The sequence below is a fragment of the Pan troglodytes genome, chromosome 3, assembly GCF_028858775.2.
Source record: "Pan troglodytes isolate AG18354 chromosome 3, NHGRI_mPanTro3-v2.0_pri, whole genome shotgun sequence".
In the NCBI taxonomy this organism is placed as follows: domain Eukaryota; kingdom Metazoa; phylum Chordata; class Mammalia; order Primates; family Hominidae; genus Pan; species Pan troglodytes.
Genome location: NC_072401.2, coordinates 147,231,138 through 147,259,105, shown reverse-complemented (window position 1 = coordinate 147,259,105; position 27,968 = coordinate 147,231,138). Strand labels below are relative to the sequence as shown.

General features: G+C 38.7%; 1 long non-coding RNA gene and 1 pseudogene across 1 annotated transcript; one reads left to right on the top strand and one right to left on the bottom strand.

Annotated features, from left to right (window-relative positions):
• Positions 1–980: 980 nt before the first annotated feature.
• Positions 981–25,990, top strand: LOC134809922 (uncharacterized). The gene is made up of 4 exons (XR_010156716.1): positions 981–1,107; positions 1,200–1,286; positions 2,014–2,220; positions 25,275–25,990. It is a non-coding gene; the product is annotated as an uncharacterized LOC134809922 (long non-coding RNA).
• Positions 13,867–14,829, bottom strand: LOC100615316 (nicotinamide/nicotinic acid mononucleotide adenylyltransferase 1-like; annotated as a pseudogene).
• Positions 25,991–27,968: the final 1,978 nt, after the last annotated feature.

The window sequence follows — 27,968 nt, the reverse complement described above, 5'->3', positions numbered from 1 at the left end:
AAAAGTATTGAAATAAATTTGAAATGAGAGCCTTTTTCAAGTGTTGTTAAATATCAAATTTATAATGGCTAGAGTTGACAGAGCATTTACCTGTCACAATACTAAACACCTGAGAGGCATCATCTCTTTCAGTCTCAAATCTCCATACAAGGTAGATGCCATCTTCCTTATCTGTGGATAGTATCAGTGTTTATTGAATAGAGTTTGTGAGAAACAATAATACTAGTGATAATAATAGCTAACACTTATGTTTACTATTTGCCAGACATTGTTTTGAGCACCTTACATATATGTTATAAACTCCTTTATTCTTCAAATCAATCCTATGAGATAGATACTATGCTATTTCCATTTTATAGATGAGAAAACTGAAACACCAACATGTTACGTGACTTCCCAAGGTCACACAGAGAGTATGCTAATGCCTCTAAAGTACTTAATGAGGTATCTGGCATATATATGTGTTCAGCAAATGTAGCCAATATTCTTTTCACTGGACATTCATAGTGTTGTACTTAAGTGAAGTATTTTAGGTAGACTCAGTTAGTGGGTTAGTCCCTTTTTTAAAGTTTTAATGATCACATGATTTCCAGAAACAAATTATTTAACAGTTTTGCTTTCAAAAGTAATTTCCCTTCACTAGGCCTTCATCCATTGGCAAGGTTTTCCATGCTGAAAGATTGGCTTTGGCTACATTTAATACAAAACCTAAATAACAGTGGCTTAAGCAAGATAGGATTTACTTCATCTCTTCTAGAAAGAGACCAGAAAAAGGAATTTCAGGGATAGTTCAGTAGGGTAGCTCAGGGCCATATCTGGCACAAACCAGGGGTTTGAACGTGTGTCAGGTAAATTTTTAAAACCCCAAGTAATTGACACAGAGGTGTTAGGCCAAGGTCTCTGTGATTCCCTTTGCCTCTCCCTCATTGTTGATTATAAAATGGCCACTGCAGCTCCAGTCACCTCTTTATTCTTGACAGGAAAAATAAACAGGCAAGGACAAGAGGGATGGACCAAGCCTGAAGTCCCTTTAAGGAAGACACCACCTACCACCACCATGGGTGATAGGCTGTCATCACTACTACAACATCTGCCTGTGCATCCTTGGTGAGAACTCTCATGTGGCTTTTCCTATTTGCAAGGATGGCTAGGAAATATCATTTTTGGTTTTTAATCTAAGCAAATTATTTTTAATCCAGGCAACAAAATGACAAAGTGAGAAAGAAGGTAAAGGATGAATGCAGTGGTGTACTCCAAATGACTTGTACTGGCTGTGAGAGCTGAAGGTGACATTTTCAGATTTTTTGCAAGCTTATCATGAAATACATTGGTAGCCTGAAATTGGCCATGATGGGAGTATTTACGTTGCAAAAATTGTCAAACACTGAAAATTAAGGCCCTGCCCCCTTTTGTGGAGAGGCAGTTGTTAAACTTTTACCAGCACAGCACTGAATATTGGATAGGCAAATGGGAGTCCCTGCTACTGAAGGCTTTTTTTTTTTTTGTCTTACTATGTTTGTCACTTATTTCTGACTTTACTGGTTGAGACTTATTAACACATAGGTAGGTAATCTTTTGAAATACTTGTTGTTTTAATAATCCTCCTGTCTTTATTCTATTGAGTTTTACTCTTTCTGCAGAGAATGTACAAGTTGTTTCTTGGTAGTAAGTTAGAAGAGTCATAAAATATTGTGAATTTTTGTTCTAGACATTTAAAAGGTTTTATTTTAAAATATTCTGATCTAGAAAGATTCAGATATATTCAGAAATAGCTTCTTAATTTTATATCTGAAGCAATTGTGATCTCAAGCTGTTGCTAAGACCATTAGCTTTTCTAAGGTATAATTTTACTGAGGTAGAAAAAAAAACCTTACAGTAATTTTTCTTCCCAAATTTAACCCTGAGAAAAGGGTAAAGTGGAATGTTGTCTCCTCCTGGTTATATGGAAGAGTCAATGGCTTTTCACTCTCAAGGCCGAGACTTCCTAAATAGGTCTTTTCCCCTTTTCTTTAGAATATAAACAGGTACTTAAAAGCACAGCATTGACAACAAAAAATGCTTTCCTTTTGGCTTGAAAGAAGGCAATAAGAAGAAAGATTTTAGGAGCTGAGCTGGAAATTAAGAAGAAAGCCTCAAGGTTTTGTGAGCATGAACCTACTTAAGGGGTCTTGCCTCCAAGACAGTATTTAGGATATATGGAAAGAAGCACGGGAAACAAAGGTATGTATCAGTTAGAGTTGCAACATGTACCTTATATGTTTCTTTGAAAAATCTTGCTTTGTATGACTTCCTTTAATGTTATCCAACTGTAGTAGTTATGATGAAGAATTTTTTTAATTAAAAATGATCCATAATGATCAGTCTGAAAGGATTGGCTATGCAGCTGAATTATACATATTTGAACACTGTCTATTGAGGGTTTTTAGAGGATGGTCAATAAATGACACCTGCTTGCTCTCCTAAGTATGAAGGCAAATAAGGACCGAAATCAGACCCAGCGTGGTGGCTTATGCCTGTAATTCCAGCGCTTTGGGAGGCTAAGGCGGGAGGATCGCTTCAGCCCAAGAGTTAAAGGCCACAGTGAGCTATGATTGCACCAGGGCACTCCAGCCTAGGTGGCAGACTCTGTCCCAAAAAAACAAAACAAACAAACAAAAATCAGAAGTCAGAGAGATAAAAGTCTAAATATTATCTTTATTATCTAAAAAGTGGACTGGAAGATTTGGCCTTAGATCTGTGGCCAAATTTGCTTGCTAATATTTTACCTCTAAATTAAAAAGTCCCAGATACTACCATAGTGGAACAGCCACAGGCTGCAATTTATTTGCAATAATTGTGGATCATAAAAGTTCACTCTCTCATGAGAAAATGCCCTTCTTCTGGTTTCCCGAAAGATTATTCCACTCTGTATCAGTTTATACCCTAAGTTACCTCATCTTTCAAAAGACAAGCTAATGTTGTGCCTTTCCATTTGAGACAAGGTGATCTCTTTTTTCCCCAGCTAACCAAGGGAGACTCCATTTTGCCTAAATAAGACTTCCTGAAGTTGTTTTTTGTTTGTTTGTTTTGAGGTCTTACTCTGTCTCCCAAGCTGGAGTGAAGTAGTGCAATCACAGCTTACTACAGGCTCGAACTCCTGAGTTCGAGCCATCCTCCCATCTCAGCCTCCCTAGTAGTTCTAGGACTGAAGGTGCATGCCCCCACAACCAGCTATTTTTTTTTTTTTTAATGGAGATAGGATCTTCCTGGTCTTGAACTCCTGGCCTCAAACGATCCTCCAGCCTTGGCTTCCCGGAGTGCTGGGTAGAACCCAGAGGGATTCAGATGTAGGTGAGCCACCACAGCCGACTAAGTTTGTGTTTAAGGTGCTTAAGGTGCTTCTAAAGGTGCTTAAGCTCAAATTGTATCCATTTCAAATGGATTGTATTGTCCCCAAAAGCCATGGCTAAGTTGGAATGCTTTGTGTAAAATCACAGGAGATAAAATAATAAGTAAAAACATGGGAACGTTACTATAGAAAGTCCTGGTGACAGTGAAAGAACAATATTAACTTAGTTGGCTAATGTTTAATGAGTACCTGCTGCATGCTGGGCACAGTTCTAGGCACTGGATGATTGCAGTGAGCAAGAAGCTTCCACTTTAAGTTGGCAATGATATTTTAATTGAGGAGAGCAACAGTGAACACTGGAACACAATATAAGATGTGAAATCTAAGCTATGAGGACAATAAAACAGGGTAATGTAACAGAGAGTGATGTTAGGGGGTGGACAGCTTTATATTTTTCAACCATACTCTCAACAACCTCAGGAGTCTTCTCTTCAAAAAATGAGGAATTGCACAATTTCTTCACTAGCAACAACCTTTCTTTTCCTGTAGTCTCAACTGTTTCTCTCCATTGGCTCCTTTCCCCAAACAGTAAACATCCTAAAAATATACACATATGTACACGCTTATAAATACACAAAACAGAGCCACAAAAATAAAACCCCTCTTGCTCCTAAATAGGTATCTAGTTTTAGCCATGTTCTTTTTCTCTTCTCATTCACGCTTCCAGAAAAAGTAGTTTAGGCCCCCACTGTCTTCATTTTCGTAAGTCACATTCATCCCATAACCCACTAAAATCCAACTTCTGTCTGCTCCATGCCATTGAAACTATTCTTGCTGAGGCAGGGCCACTGCATACTGCTGGGTAGGTTGTGTATATACATCCCTGGTTAAAATTTTATTGACCTTTGTATTGCCAAATCTAATAAATACTTTTCTGTCTTTATTCTATTGCATGGCTCAGATTCATTAAACACTACTAGTCATTCTTCCATTCTCAAAAACCTTGGCTTTGTCAAAGGCTGGCAACAACACAACTGTCCATTCCTAGAGGTCTAGCTGAATTAACACAATGGAGTACTTTGGAGCTATAACAAAGTGTTAGGACTGTTTTCTATATGCTACAGAGAGTAATTGCCAGGATATATTGTTAAGTGAAAAAAGTTGAGTAGAGAAAAATATGTATTGTACGTTGTCATTTATTTTTAAAAGGTGAGGGATATGAATATATACATGTTTGATCATAAAAAACAATAATGGAAGGATAAACAAAAAATGTTTTAAAGTTACATAGAGGGCAGAGGGGAAGAAAGGTAGAAAACACAGGATGGAAGCTAGATTTCTCTGAATATACCATGTTTTGTGGATTTGACTTTGAACCCTGGAAATATTTTACTTACTTATAAAGTGAAAGTCATTTTGTAAAAGAATCAATAGAAACTAAAATAAAAAACAAATCAACCTGTTAATCAAGCTTGTGATACAGAAAGGAATTATTTCAAATGACTTAAAAAACGCAGGCGGATCACGAGGTCAAGAGATCGAGACCATCCTGGCTAACACGGTGAAACCTCATTTCTACTAAAAATACAAAAAAATTAGCTGGGTGTGGTAGCACGCACCTGTAGTCCCAGCTACTTGGGAGGCTGAAGCAGGAGAATCGCTTGAACCCAGGAGGCAGAGGTTGCAGTGAGCTGAGACTGCATCACTGCACTCCAGCCTGGTGACAGAGTGAGACTCCATCTCAAAAAAAAAAAAAAAATTCCGGTAGTGGTGGCTCACACCTGTAATCTCAGCACTTTGGGAGGCTGAGGCAGGTAGATCACGAGCTCAGAAGTTCAAGACCAGCCTGGCCAAGATGGTGAAACCCCGTCTCTACTAAAAATACAAAAAATTAGCCGGGCATGGTGGCACACACCTGTAATCCCAGCTACTCCGGAGGCTGAGGCAGAGAATTGCTTAAACCTGGAGAGGTGTAGGTTGCAGTGAGCCAAGATCGCGCTGCTGCACTCCAGCCTGGGCAACAGAGCAAGACTCTGTCTCAAAAAAAAAAAAAAGCAACAATCTGTAAATCCTTCGTGGAGTATAATTGAAGGGCAAAAATAACTAGAAAAGAAAACTTTCAGTAGTCATATCATTATTAATAATATTTGGCATTTTAAATTTGAAATTATCATAAAAATATACAATGATGCAACACATAGTGATGTTTTGGTCAATGATGGACTGCCTATATGATGGTGGTCCCACATAAGATTATAATGGAGCTGAGGAATTCCTGTCACCTAGTGACGTTGCCATCATAATGTCATAGCATGATGCATTACTCCTGTTTGCGGTGATGCTGGTGTTAACAAACTGGCTGTACTGCCAGTTGCATAAAAGTATAGCACATACAATTATGTACAGTATGTAATACTTGATAACAAATGACTATGTTACTGGTTTATGTGTTTGCTATACTGTATTTTTTATCATTATTTTAGGGTGTAGTTCTTCTACTTATTAAAAAAAAAAGTTAACTGTAAAGCAATCTCAGGCAGGTCCTTCAGGAGGTATTCCAGAAGAAGGTATTGTTATAGTAGGAGGTGACAGCTCCATGCATGTCATCTTCCAGTGGGGCAAGATGTGACAGTGGGAAGCAGTGATACTGATGCTTATCCTGTGCAGGCCTAGGTTAATGTGTGTGTCTGTGTCTTAATTTTTGACAAAAAAAATTCAAAAAGCAAAAAAAAAAAAAATTTTTAAATTAAAAAATATAAAAAGTTTATGGAATAATAATATAAAGAAAGAAAATATTTTCGTACAATTGTACAATGTGTTTGTATTTTAAGCTAAGTGATTACAAAATAATCCAAAAGTTAAAAAATTTTAAAGTTTATAAAATCAAAAAGTTACAGTAAGCTAAGGTTAATTTATTATTGAAGATAACTTTTATTATATAAATTTAGTGTAGCCTAAGTGTGCAGTGTTTATAAAGTCTACAGTAGTGTATAGTAATGTCCTAGGCCTTCCCATTCACTCACCACTCACTCATCTACTCACACAGAGCAATTTCCAGTCCTGCAAGCTCTATTCATGGTAAATGCCCTATGCAAGTGTACCATTTAAAAATCTTTCCTATTTTATTTTATTTTTCATCTGAATGAAGATGCCAATAAAGGACTTTTACTGCAGGTTTGTTGCATTTAAATGACACAATGTAAGGGGTAAAAAGTGTACAACACATAAAACCCCAGCATCAAACAAACAAGCAAAACAAAACACCAGCATCACTCGTTTCCTCTAAATTCACAGTACAAAAGCAAATTGTGGAAATGATGCGAGAGGGAACCAACAATGGCATATTTTCTTCTTCCTTAAAGAAAATCATAGCTGTCATTAATATTTATTCCCCTGTGAAGTACATTGTTCTAACTTCCATTCCAAGGGGAAGTTCTGTCCTTGAGGACACCCAAAATTATGCTGTTACACGGCTGCATCAGCAGCATCCTGGGCACTGGGAGAAAAAGCCAAGCAGCTGGTTCTCTGTACAAAGTTGTTGCTCCATAGATAGTGTAACGATAGGATCATTTCACCATTACCAAGTCTCCTGCAAGGGTCCCTACATGCCTTGACCAGTGAGGTCCTGAGGTCAGTAGAGTCACAGCTGAGCAGGCCACGGGTACTTCTAAGTAGGAAGGCATAACAGTGTGAGAGAAGTCCACTCAGGTCTGCTGATTAAGCTATCAATAAAGGCTAAGAACATTCAGACTTATTAACTCCTTGAATGAGACCCCTCATTCTCTGTGGTTCTCTCACTTCAAGGTAGCAATCTGTCATCTCTGAAGTTGCTCCTGAAAATAGAGGGAAGATGATGGCCAGGCATGGTGGCTCATGCCTGTAATCCCAGCACTTTGGGAGGCCGAAGTGGGTGGATCACTTGAGGTCAGGAGCTCGAGACCAGCCTGGCCGACATGGCGAAACCCCATCTCTACTAAAAATATAAAAATTAGCCCAGTGTGGTGGCTTGCCTCTGTAATCCCAACTATTTGGGAGGCTGAGACACGAGAATTGCTTGAACCTGGGAGGCAGAGGTTGCAGTAAGCCAAGATCATGCCGCTGCACTCCAGCCTGAGTGACACAGCGAGATCATGATCCGCAACAAAGCTAAGGGAATGTGTATAAAGCGTAAGGCAGCAGCTCTCTACCTCTGGTGGGCATCAGAAATACCTGTGTATGTTTCTAAACATATGAGGGCTTGGATCTCACTCCCTACCTCCAAAGGTGGAGCTCCAGGGAGATAGGTCTTGCTAAAGTTCAGTTGGCAATTCTGATGTCTGCCACAGAGAACTAACTATTGGTACAATGTTTCTGCCAGGCCTATGCACAATCTTTATTTGGTGTAACTGGAGATGATTTGTCAATGGTGCATTTTACAAGATCACCACGTTAAGAAATCCTTCTTTTGTCTACCCTGGCTGCAGATTACCCACAAAGAGGCACACATAAAATGTCAATTCACTTCATAACCAAAGTTAGAATTTTATTTTTTTTTATTATTATACTTTAAGTTATAGGGTACATGTGCACAATGTGCAGTTTTGTTACATATGTATATATCTGCCATGTTGGTGTGTTGCACCCATTAACTCATCATTTACATTAGGTATATCTCCTAATGTTATTCCTCCCTGCTAACCCTACCCCACAACAGGCCCTGGTGTGTGATGTTCCCCACCCTGTGTCCAAGTGTTCTCATTGTTCAATTCCCACCTATGAGTCAGAACATGCGGTATTTGGTTTTCTGTCCTTGCAATAGTTTGCTCACAATGATGGTTTCCAGCTTCACCCATGTCCCTACAAAGGACATGAGCTCATCCTTTTTTATGGCTGCATAGTATTCCATGGTGTATATGTGCCACATTTTCTTAGTCCAGTCTATCATTGCTGGACATTTGGGTTGGTTCCAGGTCTTTGCTATTGTGAATAGTGCTGCAGTAAACATACGTGCAATAAACATGTGTCTTTATAGCAGCATGATTTATAATCCTTTGGGTGTATACCCAGTAATGGGATGGCTGGGTCAAATGGTATTTCTAGTTCTACATCCTTGAGGAATTGCCACACTGTCTTCCAAAATGGTTGAACTAGTTTACAGTCCCACCAACAGTGTAAAAGCATTCCTATTTCTCCACATCCTCTCCAGCACCTGTTGTTTCCTGACTTTTTAATGATCGCCATTCTAACTGGTGTGAGATGGTATCTCATTGTGGTTTTGATTTGCATTTCTCTGATGGCCAGTGATGATGAGCATTTTTTAATGTGTTTTTTGGCTGCATAAATTATCTTGGGCAGTATGGCCATTTTCACGATATTGATTCTTCCAATCCATGAGCAAGGAATGTTCTTCCATTTGTTTGTGTCCTCTTTTATTTCATTGAGCAGTGGTTTGTAGTTCTCCTTGAAGAGGTCCTTCACATCCCTTGTAAGTTGGATTCCTAGGTATTTTATTCTCTTTGAAGCAATTGTGAATGGGAGTTCACTCATGATTTGGCTCTCTCTTTGTCTTTTATTGGTGTAGAGGAATGCTTGTGATTTTTGCACATTGATTTTGTATCCTGAGACTTCGCTGAAGTTACTTATCAGCTTAAGGAGATTTTGGACTGAGACGATGGAGTTTTCTAAATATACAATCATGACATCTGCAAATAGGGACAATTTGACTTCTTTTCCTAACTGAATATCCTGTATTTCTTTATCCTGCTTGATTGCCCTGGCCAGAACTTCCAATACTATGTTGAATAGGAGTGGTGAGAGAGGACATCCCTGTCTTGTGCCAGTTTTCAAAGGGAATGCTTCCAGTTTTTGCCCATTCAGTATGATATTGGCTGTGGGTTCATCATAAATAGCTCTTATTATTTTGAGATACGCCCCATCAATACCTAGTTTATTCAGAGTTTTTAGCATGAAGGGCTGTTGAATTTTGTCGAAGGCCTTTTCTGCATCTGTTGAGATCATCATGTGGTTTTTGTCTTTGGTTCTGTTTATATGCTGGATTACATTTATTGATTTGTGTATGTTGAACCAGCCTTGCATCCCAGGGATGAAGCCAACTTGATCGTGGTGGATAAACTTTTTGATCTGCTGCTGGATTTGGTTTGCCAGAATTTTTGCATCGATGTTCATCAGGGATATTGGTCTAAAATTCTCTTTTTTTGTTGTGTCTCTGCCAGGCTTTGGTATCAGGATGATGCTGGCCTCATCAAATGAATTAGGGAGGATTCCCTCTTTTTCTATTGATTGGAATAGTTTCAGAAGGAATGGTACTAGCTCCTGTTTGTACCTCTGGTAGAAATCAGCTGTGAATCCATCTGGTCCTGGACTTTTTTTGGTTGGTAGGCTATTAATTATTGCCTCAATTTCAGAACCTGTTATTGGTCTGTTCAGGGATTCAATGTCTTCCTGGTTTAGTCTTGGGAGGATGTATGTGTCCAGGAATTTATCTATTTCTTCTAGATTTCTAGTTTATTTGCGTAGAGGTGTTTATAGTATTCTCTGATGGTAGTTTGTATTTCTCTGGGATTGGTGGTGATATCCCCTTTATCATTTTTTATTGCATCTATTTGATTCTTCTCTCTTTTGTTCTTTATTAGTCTTGCTAGCAGTCTATCAATTTTGTCGATCTTTTCAAAAAAACCAGTTCCTGGATTCATTGATGTTTTGAAGGGTTTTTTGTGTCTCTATCTTCTTCAGTTCTGCTCTGATCTTAGTTATTTCTTGTCTTCTACTAGCTTTTGAATGTGTTTGCTCTTGCTTCTGTAGTTCTCTTAATTGTGATGTTAGGGTGTCAATTTTAGATCTTTCCTGCTTTCTCTTGTGGGCATTTAGTGCTATAAATTTCACTCTACACATTGCTTTAAATGTGTCCCAGAGATTCTGGTATGTTGTGTCTTTGTTCTCATTGGTTTCAAAGAACCTCTTTATTTCTGCCTTCATTTCATTATTTACCCAGTAGTCACTCAGGAGCAGGTTGTTCAGTTTCCATGTAGTTGAGTGATTTTGAGTGAGTTTCTTAATCCTGAGTTCTAATTTGATTGCATTGTGGTCTGAGAGACAGTTTGTTATAATTTTTGTTCTTTTACATTTGCTGAGGAGTGCTTTACTTCCAATTATGTGGTCAATTTTGGAATAGGTGTGGTGTGGTGCTGAAAAGAATGTATATTCTGTTGATTTGGGGTGGAGAGTTCTGTAGATGTCTATTAGGTCCACTTGGTGCAGAGCTGAGTTCAATTCCTAGGTATCCTTTTTAACTTTCTGTCTTGTTGATCTGTCTAATGTTGACAGTGGGGTGTTAATGTCTCCCATTATTATTGTGTGGGAGTCTAAGTCTCTTTGTAGGTCACTCAGGACTTGCTTTATGAATCTGGGTGCTCCTGTATTGGGTGCATATATATTTAGGATAGTTAGCTCTTCTTGTTGAATTGATCCCTTTACCATTATGTAACGGCCTTCTTTGTCTCTTTTGCTCTTTGTTGGTTTAAAGTCTGTTTTATCACAGAGTAGGATTGCAACCCCTGCTTTTTTTTGTTTTCCATTTGCTTGGTATATCTGCCTTCATCCCTTTGTTTTGAGCCTATGTGTGTCTCTGCACATGAGATGGGTCTCCTGAATACAATACACTGATGGGTCTTGACGCTTTATCCAATTTGCCAGTCTGTGTCTTTTAATTGGAGCATTTAGTCCATTTACATTTAAGGTTAATATTGTTATGTGTGAATTTGATCCCGTCATTATGATGTTTGCTGGTTATTTTGCCCATTAGTTGATGCAGTTTCTTCCTAGCATCGATGGTCTTTACAATTTGGCATGTTTTTTCAGTGGCTGGTACTGGTTGTTCCTTTCCATGTTTAGTGCTTCCTTCAGGACCTCTTGTAAGGCAGGCCTGGTGGTGACAAAATCTGTCAGCATTTGCTTGTCTGTAAAGTATTTTATTTCTCCTTCACTTATGAAGCTTAGTTTGGCTGGATATGAAATTCTGGGTTGTTGAATATTGGCCCCCACTCTCTTCTGGCTTGTAGAGTTTCTGCCGAGAGATCCGTTGTTAGTCTGATGGGATTCCCTTTGTGGGTAACCCAACCTTTCTCTCTGGCTGCCCTTAACATTTTTCCTTCATTTCATCTTTGGTGACTCTGACAATTATGTGTCTTGGAGTTGCTCTTCTCAGGGAGTATCTTTGTGGCATTCTCTGTATTTCCTGAATTTGAATGTTGGCCTGCCTTGCTAGGTTGGGGAAGTTCTCCTGGATAATATCCTGCAGAGTGTTTTCCAACTTGGTTCCATTCTCCCTGTCACTTTCAGGTACACCAATCAGACGTAGATTTGGTCTTTTCACATAGTCCCATATTTCTTGGAGGCTTTGTCCATGTCTTTTTACTTTTTTTTCTCTAAACTTCTCTTCTCACTTCATTTCATTCATTTGATCTTCAATCACTGATATCCTTTCTTCCACTTGATCGAATCGGCTACTGAAGCTTGTGCATGCGTCATGTAGTTCTTGTGCCATGGTTTTCAGCTCCATCAGGTCATTTCAGGTCTTCTGTATGCTGTTTATTCTAGTTAGCCATTCATCTAATCTTTTATCAAGGTTGTTAGCTTCTTTGTGATGGGTTCAAACATCCTCCTTTATCTTGGAGAAGTTTGTTATTACTGATCGTCTGAAGCCTTCTTCTCTCAACTCGTCAAAGTCATTCTCTGTCCAGCTTTGTTCCATTGCTGGTGAGGAGCTGTGTTCCTTTGGAGGAGAAGAGGTGCTCTGATTTTTGGAATTTTCAGCTTTTCTGCTCTGGTTTCTCCCCATCTTTGTGGTTTTATCTACCTTTGGTCTTTGATGATTGTGACATACAGATGGGATTTTGGTGTGGATGTCCTTTCTGTTTGTTAGTTTTCCTTCTAACAGTCAGGACCCTCAGCTGCAGGTCTGTTGGAGTTTGCTGGAGGTCCACTCTAGACCCTGTTTGCCTGAGTATCACCAGCGGAGGCTGCAGAACAGAAAATATTGCAGAACAGCAAATGTTGCTGCCTGATCCTTCCTTTGGATGCTTCGTCTCAGAGGGGCACCCGGCTGTATGAGGTGTCAGTCGGATCCTACTGGAGGTGTCTCCCAGTAAGGCTACTCGGGGGTCAGGGACCCACTTGAGGAGGCAGCCTGTCCGTTCTCAGATCTCGAACTCCATGCCGGGAGAACCACTACTCTCTTCAAAGCTGTCAGACAGGGATGTTTAAGTCTGCAGAAGTTTCTGCTGCCTTTGTTCAGCTATGCCCTGCCCCCAGAGGTGGAATCTACAGAGGCAGGCAGGCCTCCTTGAGCTGTGGTGGGCTCCATCCTGTTCGAGCTTCCTGGCCACTTTGTTTACCTACTCAAGCCTCAGCAATGGAGGACGCCCCTCCCCTAGCCTTGCTGCTGTCTTGCAGTTCAATCTCAGACTGCTGTGCTAGCAGTGAGCGAGGCTCCATGGGCGTGGGACCTGCCAAGCCAGGTACGGGATATAATCTCCTGGTGCACCATTTGCTAAGACCATTGGAAAAGCACAGTATTAGGGTGGGAGTGTCTCAATTTTCCAGGTACAGTCTGTCACAAGTTCCCTTGGCTAGGAAAGGGAATTCCCAGATCCCTTGCACTTCCCGGGTGAGGCGATGCCCCGCCCTGCTTCCGCTCACACTTCATGGGCTGCACCCACTGTCCAACAAGCCCCAGTGAGATGAACCCAGTACCTCAGTTGGAAATGCAGAAATCATCCATCTTCTGCATTGCTCACGCTTGGAGCTGTAGACTGGAGCTATTCCTATTCAGCCATCTTAGAACCCAAAAAGCCCAGAGTTAGAATTTTAAATGAACTTTTGCGCTTCACACTTTGCTTCTTTTATGTGGTAGAGCTAGGATGTTCTTTTTGACTTCTTATTTGTAGTTAGTTTCACAGAAAATTCTTCTGGGTTTAGTGTGCTGCTAATCTCTTGTTTGAAAGATTTAAAAGATTTATATATACATATATTTTTTAAAAAGACCAAACAGGTTGGGTGTGGTGGCTCATGCCCTGTAATCCCAGCACTTTGGGAGGCTGACGTGGGCAGATCATCTGAGGTCAGGAGTTCAAGACCAGCCTGGCCAACCTGGTGAAACCCCATCTCTACTAAAAATACAAAAAATTAGCCAGGCATGGTGGTGCATGCCTGTAGTCCCAGCTACTCAGGAAGCTGAGGCATGAGAATTGCTTGAACCTGGGAGGCGGAGGTTGCAGTGAGACAAGGTCACACCACTGTACTCCAGCTTGGGTAACAGAGTGAAACTCTGTCTGAAAAAAAAAAAATACAGAAAACATTCATCTTAGCACCTTCTGATAAAAATTTTTAAAAAAAGACGTTGATTTTACCTTACCACTGATTTTTACTAAACTTTTAAGCTTTAGTTTAAGCAACAGGATCACAATTTCTTTCCCATCGCTAACACCCAGATTGTTTCAAATACTCAAAAGGGAAGTGCAAAACATCATGCTGTAGGATTTCTATGCCTTAGCTTCTGCAGTATTTCTCTACAAAGGGGCCAACATGACCCTAGCATTCCTGTCTTCACTCTCAGAGCTGTACAAATTATGCTTTTCGATGTATTCTTGAAAAAGATCTGGTAGCAAGTAGTGAACGCTCTGGCCCCTTCTAAGGGCTCTCTGGATTTTTGTGGATGAGATATCATTAGTGATCCATTCATTCACCACATGAATGTTGCTGTGGTGTTTCCATAGCACATTAGAGTCATAGATGAATTTCTGAGCATCATTTGCAGCCGAAGTAATACATAAGAGCCCATAGTCGGCCACAGTTTGGGTGATGTTTTCACCTTTCCACAAATTAGGAACACCAAAGCACTCCAGTAAATCTGCCCCACACAGCAGCTTGACCTTTGATGCACCTTTTGGTTTTGGCTCTAGGGATTTTTTTTTAGTAGAATCTTGTCTTTGTTCAGTTCTCTTCCTCTTCCATCCAGGCCTTTCTAGTGTAGGTGAGTTCTGCTGGTGATCACAGTTAGTAGCCTCCAGTTTCTCCTGATGGTGTGTTAGCAAAGTAATAGTCTCTTTCCACTTTTTCTGAAGACTTTCCCATGTATCAACTTCCACTCACTTGGAATTCTTGGTGGCAAGTTCGGCTATGATGACCCGGTGATGGGCAGGAATGAGTCCTTTCTTCTTATAAGCATCACCAACAGGAAAGATCATGTGTTTGACAACTCTATATCTTCCTGTTCCATTCATATAGTCCTTGGCCAGCTCAAACAACCTTAGGTGCCTGTTGGTGATAGGATTGAAGGAGCTACAGCAAGGAGAACCACTTCAGTCTCTGAATTTTCCATAGTAAGAACTTGAAGTTGTTGATGTAAATGGAAAACTGTGATACCTCCCTTGTTGTTTTTACAAAGGAAATTCTTTGAATATGAAGTGTCTTGCAAAGTAGACTATTGGAACCATTCCAATTAGTGTGTCAAAAGTCTCTAAGGTGGGCTAGAAAAATGGTTTTATATCCAAATTGTAACTTGCGCCCTCACTGTCCACTGGCCTGAGTGCTCCTGGAGACAACCCATGTCCAGGACGCCAGTGAGGTGAACACCTTTCCTATTGTATTTTTACTGGACCTTTTCCAGTATTCAGTACAGTAACATGCTGTATAGATTTATAGCCTAGGAACAATAGGCTACAGCATATAGCCTAAGTGTGTAGTAGGCTATACCATCTGGGTTTGTGTAAGTATAGTCTATGATGTTCACACAACAATGAAATCACCTAACAATGCATTTCTCAGAATGTATCCATATCATTAGCAACATATGACCGGGTAACAAAAAGTAATTACTTTAACATTGTCATCAACCAAGCTTTACCACATAAGAGAAAAGCAATAGAAATACAAATTTAAACAATTTAATTAAAACTACTTTAACCTTAATTTTGAATTGAGAATATCAGTATGAACTCATGATGTACTTTGTCTAAAAATACATATTCCCTGGCTCTTCTGAAGAAAAAGTTTTAAAAACAATTACCAATGCAATAGCAATGAACATCTTTCACACTCAGATTGTGACCTCTAAATAGCATTCCCCATTTAAAAAAACTAAAACATTTTGGAGAAATGACTGATTCTACATCTGGAGCAAGACATGCATAAGATGACTATGGGTCATTCTTACTTTCCCTCCCTCCCTTCCTTGCTTCCTTCCTTCCTTCGTTTCTTCCTTTCCTTCCTTCCTCCACTCTTTCCTTTTCTCTTTCTCTCTCTCTTTCTCTGTGTTCTTTTCTTTAAGGTCTCACTCTGTCACCCAGACTAGAGTGCAGTGGCATAATCACAGCTCATTGTAACCTTGAACTCCTGGGCTTAAGTGATCCTCCTGCCTCAGCCTCCTGAGTAGCTAGGGCTACAGGCGTGTGCCACCATGCCCAGCTAATTTTTTACTTTATTTTTGTAGAGGCGGAGTCTTACTGTGTTAGCCAGGCTGGCATTAAACTCCTGGCCTCAAACAGTCCTAAAGTGCTAGGATAACAGGTGTGAGCCACTGCACTTGGCGCCATCTACGTTTTCCTAATGTCAGTTATGCTAATTGTATAAAATGATCTCACTACCTGTTATTCTATTAGCAAAATTGCTTTGCAGACACCTAAATAGTACTTTCATTAAAAAGGAAATGCACAGAAATTGTAGAACATTATTACCTGTTAAATTTTACCTCTACTTTTTTACAGTAGTGAGAACCCAGCCCTGAATAAATAAATTTTCTAACTGTGTTTGTTTTCCCACATATGATTTTTGAAGCCCATAGCTATTTCAGTCTTTCAAACTCCTATGCTTTGAAATTCCTATAGTTGACCAGGAGTGGTGGCTGACACCTATAATCCCACCAGTTTGGGAGGCTGAGGCAAGAAGATTGCTTGAGTCCAGGAGTTTGAGACTATAGTGAGCTATGATCATGTCACTATACTTTAGCTTGGGTGACAGAGCAAGACCCTGTCTCAACAAAAAGAAAAAAAGAGAAAAGAAATGCCTGTTGTTGCAGAAAAGCCTCGAATTTTTTCTTTTCTTCCCCCCCCCTTTTTTTTTTTTGAGATGGAGTCTCACTCTCTTGCCCAGGCTGGAGTGCAGTGGTGCGATCTCGGCTCACTGCAACCTCTGTCTCCTGGATTCAAGCAATTTTCCTGCCTCAGTCTCCCAAGTAGCTGGGAATACAGGCATGTGCCACCACACCTAGCTCATTTTTGTATTTTTAGTAGAGATGAAGTTTCGCCATGTTGGCCAGGCTGGTCTCAAACTCCTGACCTCAGGTGATTCACCCTCTTTGACTTCCCAAAGTGCTGGGATTACAGGTGTGAGTCACTGCACCTGGGTGCCTCCAATTTTTTCTGAATGGGATAAAAACGTTGTAGACCAGAGAAACCCTGTGTCTTTTCTAAACTCTTCCCAAATTATAAATGGCAAGATACAGTTGACTTACTAGGTCACTCTCAACATTAGAATAAAGGGGGAAATGTAGTATAGAGTCCCAGAAAATCTGTAACAATAGAGTTTCCTGACAGTATAACAAACATTTCAAATCAAATATAAAATGTCCCTCTTTCCCAGTAAGTAGAGCTACCCTGGCCCTTTCAGTAACTCTTTGGGATAATCAACTATTAGTGCATACTTAGCCACAAGAACCCGTGGACAAGATACATCTTACTATCTTCCTTTACCTGGAGATCCACCCATTTCTTCTCACTTAGTCTAGATATCACAGGATTAGTTAGACCTCAAGCTTCCCAGATACTGTAGCTCCTAAAATTATAGAGAGAACAGCAGAAACCTTCTTTCCCCACATTCTCTATTACTTTCTCAACCCACAAAAGGAGAAAAATATACAATCTAACCCACAAACGGAGGAAAATATACAATCTGGAATAAATCTTAAGGTGTCATCTCCTTTGTCTGTCATCTTTAATGTGCTAGAATATCTGGCATTAGGCCCAGAAAATTGAGATTTACTTCCACTTCTCAAAGATCTCTATTTCCTCTACAAAGTAATACTCATCAGTAAGGCAATGCTCTTGGCTCAATTTAGCTTAAAGGGACTTAGACTGGAGCCCTCCATTACAGAAGCTTTCTCCCCTGTGTGTTTGTATTAATGTATTCTTTCCTCTTGACAATCTTCTCCCAGAAAATTTCTCCCTCCCTAATAGTGTTTTTGGTGGACAGACATTAACCATCATCAGTCTTCAATCCTACTTTGCAGTATTTAGATATTCTGATGTCCCTTAGTTCACTAGATTCATCAGTTTGTTCAGTAAATATTTACTGAGCATCTACCAGGCCCTGGTATAGGTCAATAAGCAACACAGAACTCTTCCTTTCATGGAACTAACATCCCAGTGGCTCTTGCAAATATCCTGTGAGATGGCTTCAAACAGGCAGCATGATAGTGTGTCCTAAACAAGCGGAAAAAAGAATCAGACTAGTACATGCAGGTTTCCTCTTCACGAAGCTCTCATTCCTGTCCTCTGGGTCCATTTTTCTCATAGGTAGGTTGTGCACTCTGCTTCTTACATTCTCAAAAACAGTGCACTGAACTGCAGGTGTTGTGGGAATACATTTAAGAAATGTTAAAAAAGACCATAGGGGAAATGACTCACTTTGTAGAAATTCACATCAATAGTGTATCTGGAATGATCCACTTTGCTAGCTTGGAATACAAACACAATTGCCTCATATTTATTTATTCAATTTATTACCTGCCCTTAGTGATAGGAAGTCCACTTATTTCCTAAGGCCTCCCTCAGCCAGCCTGCTTGGGTAAGAACACTAGGAACTTACTCAGTTCAAAGGCGATCAGTCCTGCAAAAAGCCAGGACGAGAGAGAAATCTGGGAAGTATGAACAATCCACTAACGCCTTGGCTTGGTCTCTGTCACATGAGGTTAAAGATGGGTCCCGCACATTCTGATATCAGGACATTTGTTTGTGGCTGCTGTGATGCTCCTACTGATTCAGCTCTCTTCTTCCCATCACCCCGCCAGTGTCCCTCTGGAGCTCTGAGACCACATCTATTTTAGGTCACATTCACACACTCATCAATTTTTTCCCTTCAATGCTTAGCACCAAGCCAGGTGGGCCAAAGCTAGAAAAGAACTCAATCCCAGCCTCTTGTCATGCTGGAGCACATAAGTCTTCTCCATAAATCCTTCTTTGGTCTGTCTTAGCATCTCTTCCTGCCACTGGACTACCTCGGCATACCCCAACAATGAATCTCCCTGTTGCATGCAAAGGAGAAAGCCAGATGTTGTTAAGCAACAGACACATGCTCATTTTGGACACCTACACCTACACACAAACTCTCACAGGCAAAGATTGTCTGTTTGCCTTACATTTTCACAACTTGGAGGGTCTTTGAAATGATTTTCCTACAGTGAAGCAATATCCTTCAGGGAACTGTTTTTGGCTGACAGTAAAAGAAGTGGAAGCTCATGACAACACTAACTTTTCATAGAGAAAGGTCTGCTTCTAGCACTATGGATGTTGAGTGAGACCAAGTCATCATTACGTAGGGCTTCATTATTCATGAGGGGAGGGCTACATTGTTTGCTTCTCTCCCACCACATGGTATTTTTACGAAACATTAGCATTTTAATAACTGAGGAAAATATGAATGAGAATATGTTAGTGTGCCATTTGTGGTGGCTTTTAGAAAGCATGATGTTGGACAAATGAAAGTCAATGATGATGGTGACATAAGATTTCCTGGGCCACCTATTTGAAGGCTCCTTTCTCCTTCAAACACCTTATTGTTCTGCTACTTTCAATAACACTACATGAACTGCAGAATTAAATCAGAAATCTTTAGCCAGGCATTCAAAGTCTTCTGCAATCTAGGACTTACCCACCTGTTCGTCTTAATTTATCATTATCTTTCTAACTAAATTCTGAGCTTTGGCTGTATTTGTTTACTCACTAGTTCATGAACTTACCATGCACAGTTTTAAAGATAAACTTTAATTTGGAATAATTTTTAGATGTACAGAAAAAAATATGAAGTTGGTACAGAGAGTTCCTATATGTCTACTCTTTATCCAGTTTCCCCTAATGTTAACATCTTACATTATCATGATACATTTGTGAAAGTTAAGAAAACAATGTCGGTATATTACTTTTGACTAAACATCAGTTTTCATACTACAGTCCTTTTGCTGTTTCAGGATCCTATCTAGGATAACAAATTATATTTAGACCACGCATCTTTTTTGTTTCTAGTCTCTGTTCATTGCATTTTCCCCCCAGGATGCCCTTTTCTCTCCTTTCATATTCTCCAAGGTCCATTCATGTCTTATATCTGCAAGCTTTTCCTAATTGCTCCTGTCCTCTGTGATTTTTCTCGTCTTCAAATTGCAGAACCACTTTTGTCTGGATCACATATTTGGAACACAGCATACACTGACCTGCATTATTATATATCTTTTTATATTTTGTTTGCCAATTAGCTTTTAAGGAAAGGATAATATCTCATTCATTTTCTCATCTCTGGCACATGTGCAGGCATTGTGTTCTGTAAATATTAATGGAATTATTAGAGGCCTGAGGCTACTACATTTATATTTTATAATATACTAAATATAAATATAACTTGACAAATCATAATAACTAGTATTTATTGAGTGCCTCCCATATGACAGGCACCTTAAAGGCTTTAGATGTAGTTTTAGAGTTAATTCTTTTAATTTGTCCCTTGATGTTTTTACTCTGTACACTGGGCTGGGATTTAGAAGCTATTTTGCATCATGTCCTGTCTCTTTACTCTCTGAGGGCAGGAACTTTATATCTTCCTGCCCAGAACTAAAAGGTGAATGTTATAGAACACAGTGCCAACTATTTATTTTTCTTCCTTATGACAATATATTCTCTTATAATTTTTTAAATTATAAAAGAAGTTTATGCACATGAAGAAATTCTGAAGTGTACATATATAGTAAGAGATACCTTCTTCAATTTTTCCTTCCAATTCATCAAGATCAAATTGTTTAAAATTTTGAACTTGACACAGGTTGTTAAAAATTTGATTATTTTAAATTATAAATAAACACATATTCATGATCTTAACAATTTCAAACTCCAATTATACAGAAGAATAAATACAAAAAAGAAATCTCCATGAGTCCTACTTTTCAGAGGAAACCACTTGTGAAAGTTTACTATTATAAAACCTCCAGGAGTTTTCTATGCATATAAGCTTTTCATGTTTTATTTTTGGCAGGAATGGAATCCAGGCATATCTGATCCTGATATTTCCAAGGTGTTCCTAGACACCTTCTGCTGCCTTGGACATCATTACCTGTTATTTCCCCGCCCCCCCCCCCACCCCCCCGCAACGCCCATTCTAGCCAATCTAGTTTTCCTGGGCACAAACCAATCCTTCCCCTTTTTCAGGCTTCCTCTTTCTGACTCCAAACAGTAAGTTTTTCTAGGATTTTTTTTTCTTTCCCTGCATGTTTTCATCCTCAGAGTTTATCCATTCTCTGGGTTGGTTACCATTTTCTCTTGCTCTATTTTCTTATGGTCAAACTTCTTTTTGGAGTTTCCCAGCCCACACTCATTCCTTAGCCCTCTGAAATCTGACTCACATACACCACTCCAATAAAATTATATTTGAAGATTCCTGAGACATCACGGAAATTATTTTAGCTCCTACCCCTATGGGCTTCTGGGTACCATTAACTCTTCTTTCTCCTTCTAGAAGCACTCTTCCTGGCTTCAGAGGCATTGCAAAATCGTAGAGCTAATTGTACCTTTAGGATTGGCACCTCCCCTACTGACCCTATGGGGTCTCTTGTTCCCCTTCTCTTTCTCCAGCCCACACCCCCTCTATCTCTTTGGGGAATTTTTCAGCTCCCCAAACCTCAAACACCATCTAACTCCATCTGTCCAACATAAACTAACCTTTCTTAAATTCTAGTCCCACACTTCCAACTCTCTGCAGGTCATATTCACAATTTTACTTCAGCATTAACAGCTCAAAACTTAAAACTTATCCGCTTGATTTTTTATTTTTGTTAATGGTACTGCCACTCTTTTGGTCACCTAGGTAACATATTGGTCATTTTTCTCTCCAGTGACCTTTGAATCGCATCAGTTTCTCCCATAAGTTCCACTGCTACATGTTTTGCCTCCTTCTCATATCTAGTCCATTATCTCCCCAATTCTCAACTGCACTTTTATAGCCTTCTGATTGTTTTACCTTCATTTCCTTCTTCATTGCCTATCCATCCATAAATTGCCAGGCAAGTCTTCACTGAAGCCCGACTCTGATTATGACACTTCCCTGCTCAAAATTCTTCAGTAACGAGCCTGAGAGTGAAAGATAAATTCTTCAGCATGATTTTGGAAACCCGGTATAATAGCCATTCTCAAACTTCTTTGTTTTAGGATCCTTTTTTTTTTTTTTTTGAGATGGAGTCTCGCTGTGTTGCCCAGGCTGGAGTGCAGTGGCACGATCTCAGCTCGCTGGAACCTCCGCCTCCTGGGTTCAAGCGATTCTCCTGCCTCAGCCTCCCGAGTAAGTGGGACTACAAGTACGCACAACCACACTCAACTAGTTTTTTGTATTTTTAGTAGAGACGGGGTTTTGCCATATTGGTCAGGCTGGTCTTGAACTCCTGACCTCATGATCCGTCTGCCTTGGCCTCCCAAAGAGCTGGGATTACAAGCGTGAGCCACCGCGACTGGCCAGGATCCCTTTTCACTGTTAAAAATTATGAAGGACTCCAAGAAACTTTTATTTACATGGACTATACCTATCACTATTTATTAAATTAGGAGACTGAGGGAACTTTTAACATATTTATTTCTCATATATTTTAAAATAGCAATAACAAACCCATTACATGTTAACATATTTTATGAAAAAATTATTTTTCCAAAACAAAAAAAATAGAAGAATGGCATTGTTTTTCATTTTTGCAAATTTTCTAATGCCTGACAATAGAAGATGGCAATAGTCTCATAGCTGCTTGTACGTTCAATCTGCTATGATATCACACATCATGTAGACTCTGGAACATTCCACTGTGTATTTACAAAAGAGGGAGCATTAAAAGGCAAATAGCATCTTAGCATTATTGAGAAAATAGTTTTGCCCTCACAGTCCTGTGATAATGTCCCAGGTCCCCAGAGCCACTGCTAGGTACTTTTGTCTCATTGATCCTCAACCAAACCTCATAGCCAGTTAAAACCAGGCTATCCATCCTCTAAGCAAATTCACATTTTCATGGCTATTCTCTGAAATGAGTAATGTGATCAGAGAATTTTACTTGTATATTGGAGGTACCCTATGGTTGGCCCAGGGTAAAAAAAAAAAAAATAGGAGAGAGAGAGAGAGGGATTTTTTTGTCCTCTGATTGGCTGGAAAGCCTATAGTGCTTCTAGAGTACTAGAGTCTAGAGTACTGGAAATCAAGGAACTTAAGTGCTAGTGACAATTCTGTAACTAACATTTTATGTGACCTTGGACAAGTCATTTAATATCTTGATTCTCAGTTCTTGAATGTATAAGCCAAGGAAATTAGATGAGATGATCTCTCGGAGAAGTTCGAGATCTAAAATCATCAGTGAGTTGGAATTAACTCACCCGAAGTCTGTTCTGAAGAAGTAGGAGATACCTGCCACTTCCCATCTTTTGTATACCTCTCTCTCTCGCTCTCTTTTTCTGAGTTAATCACAAACTACTGTCTTTTTGTGGGTACATAAAAAATCAGATTCCTTGTTTTTGTAGTTTCTAATGACTGTCTTGAATGGCTTCAGGAAATAATCTGGCTGGGTGCCGGTGGCTCACGCCTATAATCCCAGCACTTTTGGAGGCTGAAGTGGGAGGATCCCTTGAAGTCAGGAGTTCAAGACCAGATTGGTCAGCATGGTGAAACCCTATCTCTACTAAAAAATATGAAAATTAGCTGGGCGTGGTGGCACATGCCAATAATCCCTGCTACTCGGGAGGCTGAGTCACGAAAATCTTTTGAACCCAGGAGGTGGAGGATGCAGTGAGCCGAGATCGTGCCACTGCATTCCAGCCTGGATGACAGAGCGAGACTCTGTCTCAAAAAAAGAAAAAGAAAGAAATAATCCACTAGATCTTTGTTAATTAAATTTGGAATAAAATTTCAAGAAATTTCATGAAATTTAGAATATTTTCAGCCATTATTTTTTCCATTCTTTTTATGCCCCCCGCTTCCTTCCTCTTTTCTCTTTCAGAAACTCCAGTTACACATTTTCACATACTCAATGATGCACTGTGCTTTTTGGTTTGTTTTGTCTTTTTTCCTCTCTGTGTGTTTCATTTTGAATGGTTTCCACTGCTGTCTTCAAATTTACTAGCCTTTTCTTCCACAGCATCAGCTCTTGTTAATTACTATATTTTTCATCTCTAGCAATTTTATTTGGGTCTAAAAAGACCCAAATTTTTAAAATTAAATTTTTTAAACAATTTCTTTCATATCTCTTCTTAAAATGCTCATGTTGCCCTCTATCTTCCAGAGCATGTGAAGTATACTTTTTATAGCTGCTTTAACATCCTTGTCCACTAATTCTGTAATCCATTTCATTGGGTCTGTTTTTATTGACTGATTTTTCTCCTCATTATAGATCATATTCTTCTTCTTTGCATGCCTGGCAATTTTGATTGGATGTCAGACATTGTGAATTTCATATTGTTCCTTGCAGGACATTTCTTCATTGCTTTACATATTCTTGAACTTTGTTCTGAGATGCAGTTAAGCTACTTGAAAACAATTTGATATTTTCAATGCTTGCTTTTAAGGTCATTCAGGTGGGAACAGAGCAGCGTTTAGTCTAGAGCTAATTTGGCCCCATTAGTGAAGCAATGCCTTTCTGAGTACTCTATGGCCCTGTCTAATACAGGTTTTTCCATTCTGACTGCAATAGCCCTTTGTGTGATCTCTGGGGATTATTGCACCTGCTCCTTTCTGGTGATTCTTTCTCTGGTTCTCAGCATATACATTCACTGATCAATAATTAACTGAAGATTCAAGGGGAACCGTCTGCAGGTATCTGGAGCTCTGTCTGTGCAGATCTCTTCTCTGTGAAACAATTTTTCTGCTACTCAGTTCTACAAATTCTAGCTGCCTTGGCTTCCCCGAATCCATAGCCCTGTCCCCTTAACAATGGGAGCCTGCAGGCTGTTTGAGATCCTCATTCCTGCACTGCAGACTGGAAGCTGCCTTTAAGTATTAATTTGGGAGCAATTCTAGGGCTTACTTTGTAAATTTCCATTTTCTCAGGGATTGCTTTCTTGAGCTGCCTGATGTCCAATGTACAAAAACGGTTGTTTCATGTCTTACATCCACTTGTAGTAAGTTTTAAAGTTTGGTCTCTCACATGTAATCTTTGATCAATCTGGAATAGATTTTTATTTCTACTTGTCTATTGTAGGTTTATAGACAGAATCATGTCCCCCCAAAATTTTAATATTGAAGCTTTAACCTTCAATGTGATTATATTTGGAGATAGGGCCTTTAAGGAGGTAATTAATGTTAAAGGAGGTTATTAGGGTGGGACCCTGATCCAACAGGACTTTGGCCTTTTAAGAAGAGAGAGATGCACACACACCAGGGATGCATGTGTATAGAGAAAAGGCCAGGTGAAAACACAGGAAAAAAAGCAGCCATCCGTGAGTCAAGGAGGGAGGCTTTACGAGAACCCCGCCCTGCTAGCACCTTGATCTTGGACTTCCAGCCTCCAGAACTGTGAGAAAATAAACATTTGTTGTTTAAGCTGCTCAGTCTATGGTATTTTGTTATGACAGCCCTAGAGGACTAATGAAGTGGGAATCCAACTTCTTTTAGAGATAGCCAGTTATCTTCACATGTTTATTGACCATCTCATCTTTTCTTTTCCCCACAGAACTACAATACAACCTCTACCATACATCAGATGTCTGAGTCCTGAGCTCTGTTCTGTTCCACTGGTCAATTTGTCTTCCTGCACCAAGACAATACTATCTTAATTATTAGAGTTTTAAAATATTTTAATATTTAGTAGGCAAGTATATCTACCTTATTCCTCTTCATCAGAAGTGTTGTAATTCTTGGCACATTGCTATTCTGAACACCTTTTAAAATTAGTTTGCGAATTTCCACCAAAAACACTGTTGGGATTTGAATTGTGCTGTATTAAAACTGTGGATCAGTTTGGGGAGTACTGACATATTTAGAGCATTGAGTCTTCCTTTTCATGAACATGGAATCTTTCTCTATCAAGTTCTTCTTTTACATCTTTCAGTAATGTTTTATAGTTTATCCATAAAGGTCTTGCATATTTTTTGTGAGATTGCTCTGAAGTACATTTTTTTGTTGTTGCAATTGTAAATGGATATTTAGAGGCCGTTTGCTCTTTGTGGCTGGTGTATATAAATGAATTGATTTTTATGAATTCATCTTTTGCCCAACCACTTTGCCAAACTCATAATTCCAATATTTTTTCTACAGATTCTTTTGGGTTTTCTATGTATACATAACATCTATGAAAAATAGATTGTTCCTTCCTTTCCAATCTTTGTATCTATTAGTTTTTCTCTTGACTCTTTGTACTGGCTTATGATATTTAATAAAATGTTGAGTAAAAGTGAATGTTTTCCTGTTTTTCCTGATTACGTAATTTCATTTTATTTTTTAGAGATGGGGGTCTTGCTATGTTGCACAGGCTGGACTTGAACTACCAGGCTCAAGCCTGGAGGAAGATTCTCTTGCTTCAGCCTCCTTAGTAGATGGGACAACAGCACATATGACAATGCCTGGCTAATATGATATATTATACAAACTTTTCGTAGTTATTCTGTATCAGGGTAAAAAAATATCTTCTGCTTCTAATTTGATGGGTTTTTAAAATAAAAAATGAAATACACATTCATAAAGTTCTTATTCTACATCTGTTAAAATTACCACATTTTTCTCCTTTAATGTATTTATATGATAACTGATATTCATGAGTTTGCTAATATTAAACTGCTGTTGCGTTTTTGGGATAAATGCCCAAGTTAGTCATGATGTAGTTCATTTTTCTGTATATGCTAGATTCAGTTTGCTAATATTTTGTTTAGAATTTCTCATCATGTTCTTAAATTAGATTGACCTATAATTTTCTTTTCTTATACAATGTTTTCGTTTTAAGATCAAAGTTAAACTGCCTTATAAAATGCATTTCCAAATTTTTCCTTTTGACAGTTCTGTATAAGCTTGTATAAGATAATAAGTTCTGTAAGATAATAATTCTAACTGGAATTATTCATTTCAGAAAGTTTGATAAAATTCACGCATATATGTAATAGGCACGTATTTCTTTTTGTGTTGGTTTTGGGATCTATTTTTCTAAGATTTTGTGCATTTTGTCTTTATTTTCAAATTTAAATTGGCATAAGCTTGGTTATAATACTCTTTAATATTACAACCATGGGTACAACAGAAGTTATATCCCTTTTCAATCCTAGTATTGTTCATTTGGGCATGTTCTCTCTCTCTCTCTCTCTCTCTCTCTCTCTCTTTCTCCTTAATCTTAGCAGAGACTGATTTTTTAAATAAACGTTTTTGAAGAGCCACCTTTGGTTTCGTTGCTGTTCTGTTTGTAATTGTTTTCTAATTTGTTGATTTCTGCTCTTGTCTTTATTCTCTTGTTCTTGCAGGCTTATATTGTTCTGTTTTTAACTTATTAGTTGGACACTTATCACATTACCTTTCAATCGATCATTATTTTCTACAATACCCTCTGAAAGTGCATTTTCACCTCATTCTACAAGTTTTGATATGTCCCAGTTTTGATATTCAATTTAATTAATTTCTAAATGTTTTTAAATTTAATTTGTACTTTTCTTTGAAGCATTATTTAGTAGCCTATTTTTAATTTCTAAGCATATGTGGGTTTTATTCATCTTTTTGTCATTGATGCTGTCTCATAAATTTTTAGAATTGTCATTCAATTTAGGAAAACCTCAATCCAGATTCTTTTATGCATATGCTATAAAATTTCAGGGTATTTCAAGATTTCTAATGAATGACTAATTTCAAATACTCTTTGAATTGACAACACTCAGTAACTAGCTTGCCGTAGCAGACTGATATACTTGTTTAGAAGAATATTATGAACTGTATGTTGTCTTGCGTGTTATTAGAAGAATATTGTGAAATCAGGAAAGAGTTTATTGTTTTGTTAATGTACTTTTATGCATCATTCTCTTCATTAATTGTGTTTCCAAACAATCCAAGAACCTATTCATTATTTCAGTTTGAAAAAATTGATCTATATTTCTTAATGAATTATGGCTTCTGGTATGATTTGAAACTTTTGTTATAATTTGCTTTATGTCAAAACAATTTCTATTGATTTTATAATTCATCTTTGTCATTTTCACATTTTAGTAACTTAACAGATTTCTTCTGTTGTTGAACATATAAATTTATTTTAAATATATTTTTTAACTTTTATTTTTAGTTTAAGGGTACATGTGCAGGTTTGCTACATAGGTAAACATGTGTCATGGGGATTTGTTGTACAGATTATTTCATCACCCAGGTATTAAGCCAAGTATCCATTAATTATTTTTCC